Here is a 9,155-nt window from a genome sequence, read left to right on the forward strand (position 1 = left end):
GCTGTCTCAGAGAGCTGTCTGTCATTGCTGTCCTTTCCAGCCACTGGGACGAGTGTGGAGGGATTGGTTCAACACTGCTTTCTTCGCTTGTAGGACCTGTGGCCAACTTTTTTTTTTTTAATTGGATTTTCTTTATTTACTTCAAATGTTTTCCCCTTTCCAGGTCTCCCTTTCAGAACCCTCCATCTCATCCCCCCTTCCCCCTGCCTCTATGAGGGTGCTCCTCCCACCCACCTACCCACTCCCATCCTCCCACCCTGGCATTCCCCTACACTGGGGCATTTTACAATTGATAAATGGGAATCTATGATTTACATGGCAGTGAAAGTTGACTCCAAGAGTAGCCTGGGAAATATTTTCTTCGGGTGAGAATTCAAGTATAGTGAAGAGAATTTTCTTAAGTAGAGTACGCTGGTCATCTTTAGTAATTCTGTCCTCAGAGTCTTTTCAAGTACCACTCACAGTTTTCCCCTTTGAGTGTGAGCTCTAGGATGGAAGATCTGCTCCCCTCTGAGACCTGTGAATCAGGTTAATCTTCAGCAACCCTTTCCTTCAAAAGGCCCACTGGGTTCTCATTTGCTGGGGATTCCTCGTTGGAATACTCCGGGGCCCTTGAGGGGTTCGGCTGCCATTGCATTTGTCCTGGCTGTAAAGGATTATGTCCCCAGAAGCAGGCCCTAGAGCAGTGACATCATCGCTGGGCTGGGGCTGTGACATCACTATGGCTCAGAGGAAACCAGGGTGGGGAGGCAGAAGCATCAGAGTCCCATCGAAGCCTGCAGATGCCTTTAATCAGGCTTTCACTGTGAACAGCACTACAAGGTATCGTATGGCTGTGAAGGAGTAAAAATCTTCTAATATTTCTGTTCCATAAGAAAATACTTTGAGTTCTTTTTTTAAGGGTCATTTAAAAATTAAAGAGTCAGCAAGTCAGGCTTTTAAATTTGTTAAGTCCGTACTTCATCCTGTTTGCTCTATTGTACTATTGCAATCTCATACATCAATGTTTTGGGTTAGATTGTTAGGGCCATCTTTAAAATGTCTCGTGTCTTTTCCACTTTGCGAATTGGCATTGCTGTTATGTGCTTTGACTCGATGAGCCTGCTGTTGGCAACTGGGGGTAATAGGTAAGCTGGTGACTTCCCAGGTGTAGGCGCTGTCTGCCGCGATTGGCAGGTCATTAGTTTCCATTATAACTTTGCTTTATTTGCTGGTATCATTTTAGGATTTGACATTTTAATCCGTGTAGAATTGTAGTGTGGAGACACGTCCCATCCAAATCAGCCACTAATGGCGATAAGAGGACACTCAGGTTCAGACCGCCCTATGCCCTACTATGTGCGTCATAGACAATAAAGTCTATTCACTGCTTTGACCGTGAACTTAGTGTGATCTCAGCGTTGAAATGGGAAGCGCCAGGCATGAGTCTCGGAGGACTGCTGTGCTTTCACGGGATGAGGAACGGTGTGGTGTAGGAAGTCGGGGTGGTTCCCATGGAATGGTTCGGCTGTTCCAGGACACACTTCTGAGGCACAGGGAAGAAAAAGACACGAGGACAGTGGAGGCAGAGAAGTCTAAATTAGGTGCTAGGCCTGCAGATCACTGGTGAAATGTCTTCGGTACTGTGGTTTTAGACCTTGCGATGATTGGTTAAATTGCACACTGCAGGACTGGAAGCTTCTATTAGCTCCAAACCCCTAATTCTTTTGTAATTTGCAGTATGGAAGAAAGGCTGACAACTTAATTTTAAGATGGCTGACGTTTTGATACATTGTTCTTACAGACTTTCTTACAAACCACACGTATGTGCACTCACAGAAGCATATGCACACATGCGCGCACGCGCGCGCGCGCGCGCACACACACACACACACACACACACAGAGAGAGAAGGAGGTAGCCTTGTGTTAAGCCTAGAAAATAAGTGCATTCTTTAACTTTTTCCCTGTGATTACTGTTTTCTCTCCAATCATACTAGATGGAGTGCATGGCATGAGTTGGGATTTATTCTTCCTAGGTTTTATCCCTGAAACAAACCGTTCGAACTCCTGACGCATTTGATATTTATGCAACCAAATAAGAAATAATTATGACATATTACTTAAGAAGAAATGCTTGAGAAGCATCGCTAATGTGTGCATAACTGAAGTACCTGGTCATATATGCAGCAGTTATTTTTAATAGAAAGACCCTCTGTCTATCCACCTTGCTCCCTGGCTGTAGCTTAAATTGTTCAGGTTCCAGCAGGTTTGCTGTATCCGAGAACAGCATGCTGAGAAGTATTCAGCACAAAGGAGGATGGTGCCTTCAAGGGGAGGACTGTGGGTCTACTGTTTCCTTTCCCATCAACTCAGGGAGAACCAGTGTAGGAGGATGCTCACTCAGAAGGGAGGTAGCAGATGGAAGCAGGGCAAAAGCTGAAGCGTCTGAGTGCTGGGAGATGGTAGATGGTGCTGGTCCTGCCTGTGATGCCGAAGGAGGGAAACTGTGTGTGATACAAGACGTACAATACATTATTCCTGTGTATATATACAATATGTATACATGACGCACATATATAAGATGTACATATACATTATTTCTATACATATATACATTGTCTGTATTCTCAAGTAGTATGTTTTTCTAGTTCAAGCTCCAAATCTCATCACATAAAGCTTGACCAGGTTCCCCCACATAAAGTCTCAAACATTGGGTTTTATTTTACAGTGTCAGTTGTGCGGCAGAGAGAATGCTGACTCTGACTCATAGGTTAGGCCTGTGTGCTAAAAATCAGAGACTGGATACTAGCTGCTTTACAGACATTCTGAAGAGTGCACTGTGGCTTGCGTGCGTGAGGAAAGGGTAGGCAGTGGTTGACTGTGCAGTGATAAGATGTAGGATCTGAGTACGTAGTAATTTTATAAATACCTAGATGATTTCGTTTTGCTTGCATTTTCTTTATGTACTGAATACTTACAGAAGTCTCAGAGTTCTTTAAACCAGTCAAGATGTAAGATCTGGTTTTAAAAAATACAGTGCACCAATCGTAGCTCAGTTGGAGGAGTGCTGTGTGACTTCATGCTGTCTCATACCTGATGTCACAATCTATATGAGTATGGTTTGCCATTCCTAGGAACTATGGTAGGGTTCTGCCAGTATAACAAATACCTGAGACGGTCGGCTTAAAAAGAGGATGTGTTTATTTTGACCCCGGGTTTTAGAGGGTCCAGTCCCTGACTTTTGACCTTTGGTCCCAGTGGGCTGATGGTGTAACTTCCTCAAGGCTGTGGGAAGTAAAGGGAAAGAGAACAGATCCTAGTTCACCTTCAAAAGGACCGCCCCTCAGCTTAATTCACTCAAGTTGGGCCCTACTCCTCAAGGTTCCAGTCAGGCCCCAGCCTGGGGACCAGTGCTTCCAGGATGGACCTCTGGGGACTATTCCAGATCTGAACCATAGGCAACATATGAAAAAATTTTCCTGCATTCATTCATTTATTTTTTGTGTATGGTGTTTTGCCTGCATATATGTCTGTAAACCCTATATATGCTTGGTGCCCAAGGAAGCCAGAGAGGGTGTGGGATTCCCTAAAATGGGATGGTTGTGAGCTGCCTTGTAGGTGTTGGGAATTGAACCCGGGTCCTCTGGAAGAGCTGTCAGTGCTTTAAATGCAGAACCATCTCTCTTGTCCTAGCCTGTGCGTTTTTAACACCTTACATTGTTGAGTGTTTACGCTTGTGTCTCTGTGTGTGTGTGTCAGGTGACTACCCTTCTTAGACGTGCCATCTTGCAGGAAGACTGCCCTTTGTGTCCTGTTTTTGACTTTGGGTTTTGACCCTGGTGGACAGTTAGGCTTTGATTAAGATCAGGCATTGTGAAGATATTCCAGAAGCAAGGAGCCTAAGATTACTGAGATTTACGCTTTGTACCAGGAAGTAGTAGTGAGAAGTGAACCTCTGAGCGGTTGTGGAAGGCTTTGGATTTGCTGTGTAGTGTAGTGAGGATCCGCTATGCTGTGGAGTGTAGTGAGGAGCCGCTTTGCTGTGGAGTGTAGTGAGGATCCGCTAAGCTGTGTAGTGTAGTGAGGAGCCGCTATGCTGTGGAGTGTAGTGAGGATCCGCTATGCTGTGTGGTGTAGTGAGGAGCCGCTATGCTGTGTAGTGTAGTGAGGATCCGCTATGCTGTGGAGTGTAGTGAGGAGCCGCTATGCTGTGGAGTGTAGTGAGGATCCGCTAAGCTGTGTAGTGTAGTGAGAAGCCGCTATGCTGTGGAGTGTAGTGAGGATCCACTATGCTGTGGAGTGTAGTGAGGAGCCGCTATGCTGTGGAGTGTGGTAAGGAGCCACTGAAAGTGTTTGAGTACGGAAGAAGCCTTTATCTGGTGATCCATGTAGGATGAACCATAAGACCAAGGATCTAGAAACAGATTTTTTCTTCTTATTGAACTAATCCTTTTATTTTTTTTCTCAGAAAGTGAGAGTAACAATTTTCCTTCTAACTGACATTTTAGCGATTAACTCCAAGTATACATATAGTTGGAGATTAACTATTACTTCTGGGTCATTAGAGACAGAAATGAGATACACAGAAGATGAGAAAATCTTCCTTTTTATTTATCCTTCTAGTGAAAACATCTTCATTTCTAAAAATAATAAGCGCTCACTTTAAAATGTACTCTGACAGCACTGAAAGCTGCTCGTCGGTCTGGAGACACATCCTTGACAAGCATCTTCCCAAATGCATTATAGCCAGTGCATCTAAAAATAAGACACACCTGGTGTGAGCTCCCATCCTTGTGTTTCTAACTATACAATGTTGGTCAGTTCCCTTCCTTTTTTTTTTTTTGGTTTTTCGAGACAGGGTTTCTCTGCATAGTGCTTGCTGTCCTGGAACTCACTCTGTAGACCAGGCTGGCCTTGAACTCAGAAATCTGCCTGCAATTGCCTCCCAAGTGCTGGTATTAAAGGTATGTGCCATCACTTCCTGGCTTCCCTTCCATTCTTAGTCTCTCTCTCTCTCATGTATAAAATTTCCCTAACTCCTAACTCTCCAAGATGTGAAGGTTAAATGTTACCACACACGCAGACACTGGACGTGATGCATAGTGTATCATAAGTGTTTGGACAAATATCAGTTAATATTGTTTTCATGCCTGCACATTCATCTGTGTGAGTAGTGTAACGTCATAGCTTATGGCACCAGAATTCTACCTTGAGTGCTGCTGAGCACCCATGTTCTTTGTGGAGCAGAATTTTCAGAGAATATTTTTCATGTATACATGTACACCCTCACACCTTGGACAGTAAAAGTCATGGACGTTCTATAAGCGAGTAAAGAGACGAGGAAGGGAAGGGAACTGGCTAATATTATATAGCTATTAAACAAATTTTTATTCACATTCTTTTCTTTGATGATAAATACCTTCTCTTGCTCCTGCACAGTGTTGGTAAAAGGATCATTACCTTGATCATGATGAGTGTTAGAAGTCGTGTCATCCAGCCCCGCCTCTCTCTGCTTCTTTCTATCTACACTTTGCATCATTTACTTCTAGCCTGCACATCTGAAGGCTCTCCCTGACACATGACAGTAAGAACAATTAAACTTTGTAAGGATAAATATGTATTCTTCTTTGCTATGTGTGAACATTTAGTTTTAATGAATGAAAACAACCAGACGTCCGCTGCATATTTCCCAATTTCTTCAGTTTTAATGTCCTCTCTTCATAGAGGGCTGATCTTAGCCTGCTCACTCCAACGCTGAGTTCCTCAGTGCTCAGTGCCCTGACAGCAACCCTGCACCTCCACCTCCTGTCATGCCCAAAGCACAGCAGACTAGAAGCTTATCCTAAACCAAACTTCACAGAGTCAAATCATTCACATCCGGGGGTAGTTTACGGTGCGTGTGTGTGTGTGTGTGTGTGTGTGTGTGTGTGTGTGTGTGTGTATGTGCACGTATGCGTGCGCGTGTGTGTGTGTGTGTGTGTGTGTGTGTGTGTGTGTGTGTGTGTGTGTGCGCGCGCGCGTGTGTGTAGACTTGGGTCCCAAAGACAAAGACTTAAGCTTCTCTGTCTTTCTGTTGTTTTTTGACTTCTGAGCCCTTTCATCCTTTGTCCTCAGTAATACAGTGATAACAGAGGTAAGCCTCAGTGCACAGATCTCATACAAGTTCTGCAGAGAGATTGGCTCTGCTATTCGTGAATACAAGGTCTTCAGTATACATACTCTTAAGATCTTGAAGTGGTGCTAATAGCGATGGTGCTGGAGGTTTCTGCTAAGCACACTTGAGTTCTCCGCTTTGAGGTTGTTTGTACCTAGAGTTACTGACATCACAGCGATACAGGGTTTGGGACAACTAAACTTAGAGAATTAATCCCCCAACCTTAATATTCTGGGTTGTCATCTTCTCACCACTGCTGAAGAATCCCTGGCTTGACCAGCCTGTAAGGAGGGACGGTTTCTTCCAGCTCAGAACTTCAGATTCAGTCCAGGCTTGCTTGGACGTGTTGCTTTGGGCCTGTGGCAAGGCAGAGCCTTGTGGCGGGAAGGTGTGCTGAAGGCAAATTGTTCGCCTCAGGGAAGCGGAAATGGAAAAGAGCTTATGCCCTTGAAGGCCCTGTCCTGACCGACCTAACTTCTGCTCACTAGCCCCCATCTTAAAGGTTCTACCACCTTCCATGAGTAGTGCAGGCTGCTAAGCAAAGCTTTAACATGTGGGCCTTTAGAGAACATTGAACAGCCTGATTGTAGCTTTATATGTGGGCTAAGTATACAGCTTAGAAAATGGAGTAGACTTATTTGTTTGGCTTAAGACACGATGTAAGCCGGGGCGGTGGTGGTGCACGCCTTTAATCCTAGCACTTGGGAGGCAGAGGCTGCAGGCAGATTTCTGAGTTCAAGGCCAGCCTGGTCTACAGAGTGAGTTCCAGGACAGTCAAGGCTACACAGAGAAACCCTATCTGGAAAAAAACAAAACAAAACAAAATAAAAAGATACTTGATGTAGATAGTAGAAACCCACAGGGAACAGCTGTCTTGATGAATATAGGAAATGCCGTGAGTTAGAGGCCACGGATGGAAATCTCGGATGGCCTGGAGCTGGTCATCAATTCACCACAACACCGTAACAAGGTTGCCCAGCTCTGAAGGGGTGCCGGTGCTGGCGGTGCATCAAATGCCAGTGATCTGCTGACTGGATCTCGAGGTGTGCATTGAGAGGGTATTGTACATGCTTCACCACTTCTGCTACTGTGGAGTGTTTCATTCCTACTTTTTCGTAGAGACTAACAGTAGGAATTTTGATCCAAGGATGATTCTCAAAGATAATTTTGTAATGTTTTGTGTAAAATTCCCAGATTCTAAAAGATAATTATTTGGCAGAATATAGATTTTTTTTTTGTCAAGTACGAGACTTCTAATGACAATACAGCTTTGCAAAGAATAAGACACGATGGATTTCAAATGGGACAGAGTTACCTGGGGGGAGAGGCAATGAAAAAGGAAATTCTAGGGGCCATTCATCAATTAGCCTTTAGTGGTACTGGAGTTGGGTCTGGGCAGCCATTATGCTTAGAGTCTCCGTGACCCCTGGTAGAGGTGGGTCTGAGACATATCTCAGTGGTACTGACTTAGTGACTCTTGACTCTGCGACTTCCAGCTTTCTGGCTATTGTTGGGCGAGCATTTACTCTAGGGAGACAGTGCACTATAAACAAGTAGTAAATTAATAGTACTGATGTTTAAATGAGAGTCAAAGATTGAGCAAAGAGCCCTCTGGCCTTGACTCAGAGTGTCTGGGTTTCATTATGAAAAGCCTACTGGTCTACTACTTGTAATGCATACCTGCCTCCGGGGAAGTTCTATAAAATTTAAGTTTAAAAAAAGCAGAATAAAGGTTTGGTTTTATTATCTATTAGATAGGAATGGTAACAATTTGATAGCCAGATGGTCAGAGAGAATTAAATAAAAATTGAAAGTATAAGCTGTTACTATGTCTGCAGCTGGAGTTAATGCCCTTGATCCTGATGATGACATACTTGTCTGAGAAGATAGAATCATCTGATCAAAACTGTGCCTGGCATGTAAACTCAGTGAGAAAATGTTTGCATTGAGAGCCCTAAGCTGGGTCCTCACAGTGAGCTGTTTGGGTCTTGAAGTTATTCTCTGGTCTTACAATGCTCTTTGTATATGGAACTCAATGGGGTCAGAACTTTTCATTGTAGATGTAGATGTATTTGGTGTTCTAGTGCCAGGGCTGAAGGAGGCAGGTACATGGTGGTTAGTGTTTTCCCTTGTATTCATATCTGCAAAAGATACACATGCTAATGTGAGCAATACCCTGGGGCCCTTAAAGTCTTCATAATCTACTCCCAGGTTGGTCCTTGGAATTCAAAGTAGAATCCATAGGAGACGGACAGCCTTTGGAGCTGTAGTGATCTGGTCATGGGAGCTGAACTTTCCCTGAGACTCTGGCCCTCAGCTGCTGCTGCATCGTCAGACCTGTGAGCTGATACCCCCCCCCCCCCCTTGGGCATCAGTCTCTTCCCCCCATTCCCTTTTTTCCAGGGACCAACACATTTCCAAAATGGAAACCACCTCTGTGAATGCCTTAACCCTGAGGAGAAGAGTCTCGAAAGGCCATGCAGTCAAGAATAAAACATATTCATACAGTAGTAAATTAAACCTTCCACACTCAGTATGCTGTGGGGAAAAGAAAGTAATGGTATTGGCTTACCATCAGACCTGTTATTCCTGCAGACTCCTATTTAGGAGTTGGATTTCAGTTTGGTGTTTTTTTCTTGCCTGGGGCCTCTTCTGGCTGGAATTGTAAAATGTCTTATTTGGTCACATTAGTGTAGTCAAGTGCCTGTATTACCGGTCTGATCAGAGATAGCTCCTCGGGCTCCTTATCTGAGTGGATTCTTTTCCCCTGTCCTTCAAGAGGAATCCTGGCCAACTTTAGAATTATCTCGTCTCCAGTTGACAAGTTCAAGTGTCTCTCAGCCTAAAGAAACAGCAGCACAAAATAAACAAGCCGTCTCGATCTGGCATCCTCCTAAATGATACTGCTTTCAGCTCAAACATTCTCATACTGTGGCTTGTCTTAGCAGGATGATCATTTGCCCATTAGAGGCTGGGAGAGGGAGAGGGAGAGAGTGAGATTCACCAGCCTCCCCCCCCCC

At 44.4% G+C, this 9,155-nt stretch overlaps 1 protein-coding gene and 1 long non-coding RNA gene across 30 annotated transcripts in view; one reads left to right on the top strand and one right to left on the bottom strand.

The window, feature by feature from the left end:
* Epb41l3 (erythrocyte membrane protein band 4.1 like 3) overlaps positions 1-9,155 on the top strand; it is a 222,464-nt gene that overhangs the window by 84,875 nt on the left and 128,434 nt on the right. For 18 of the 29 annotated variants that reach the window (XM_031368656.1, XM_031368668.1, XM_031368669.1 and 15 more), the window contains exon 1: positions 711-822. The exons of 3 other annotated variants lie outside the window; for them this stretch is intronic. The gene's annotated coding sequence lies outside the window, so the exon portion shown is untranslated. Of the gene's footprint in view, positions 1-136; positions 823-9,155 lie in introns of those variants that run through there. 8 more of the 29 variants (XM_031368679.1, XM_031368680.1, XM_031368686.1 and 5 more) reach the window with 3 other exon arrangements.
* On the bottom strand, positions 2,160-3,003 carry LOC116088876. Its single transcript, XR_004118050.1, has 2 exons — positions 2,960-3,003; positions 2,160-2,485 (listed from the first exon to the last, which is right to left on the bottom strand). It is a non-coding gene; the product is annotated as an uncharacterized LOC116088876 (long non-coding RNA).

Source organism: Mastomys coucha, unplaced genomic scaffold (genome assembly GCF_008632895.1).
Source record: "Mastomys coucha isolate ucsf_1 unplaced genomic scaffold, UCSF_Mcou_1 pScaffold14, whole genome shotgun sequence".
In the NCBI taxonomy this organism is placed as follows: Eukaryota; Metazoa; Chordata; class Mammalia; order Rodentia; family Muridae; genus Mastomys; species Mastomys coucha.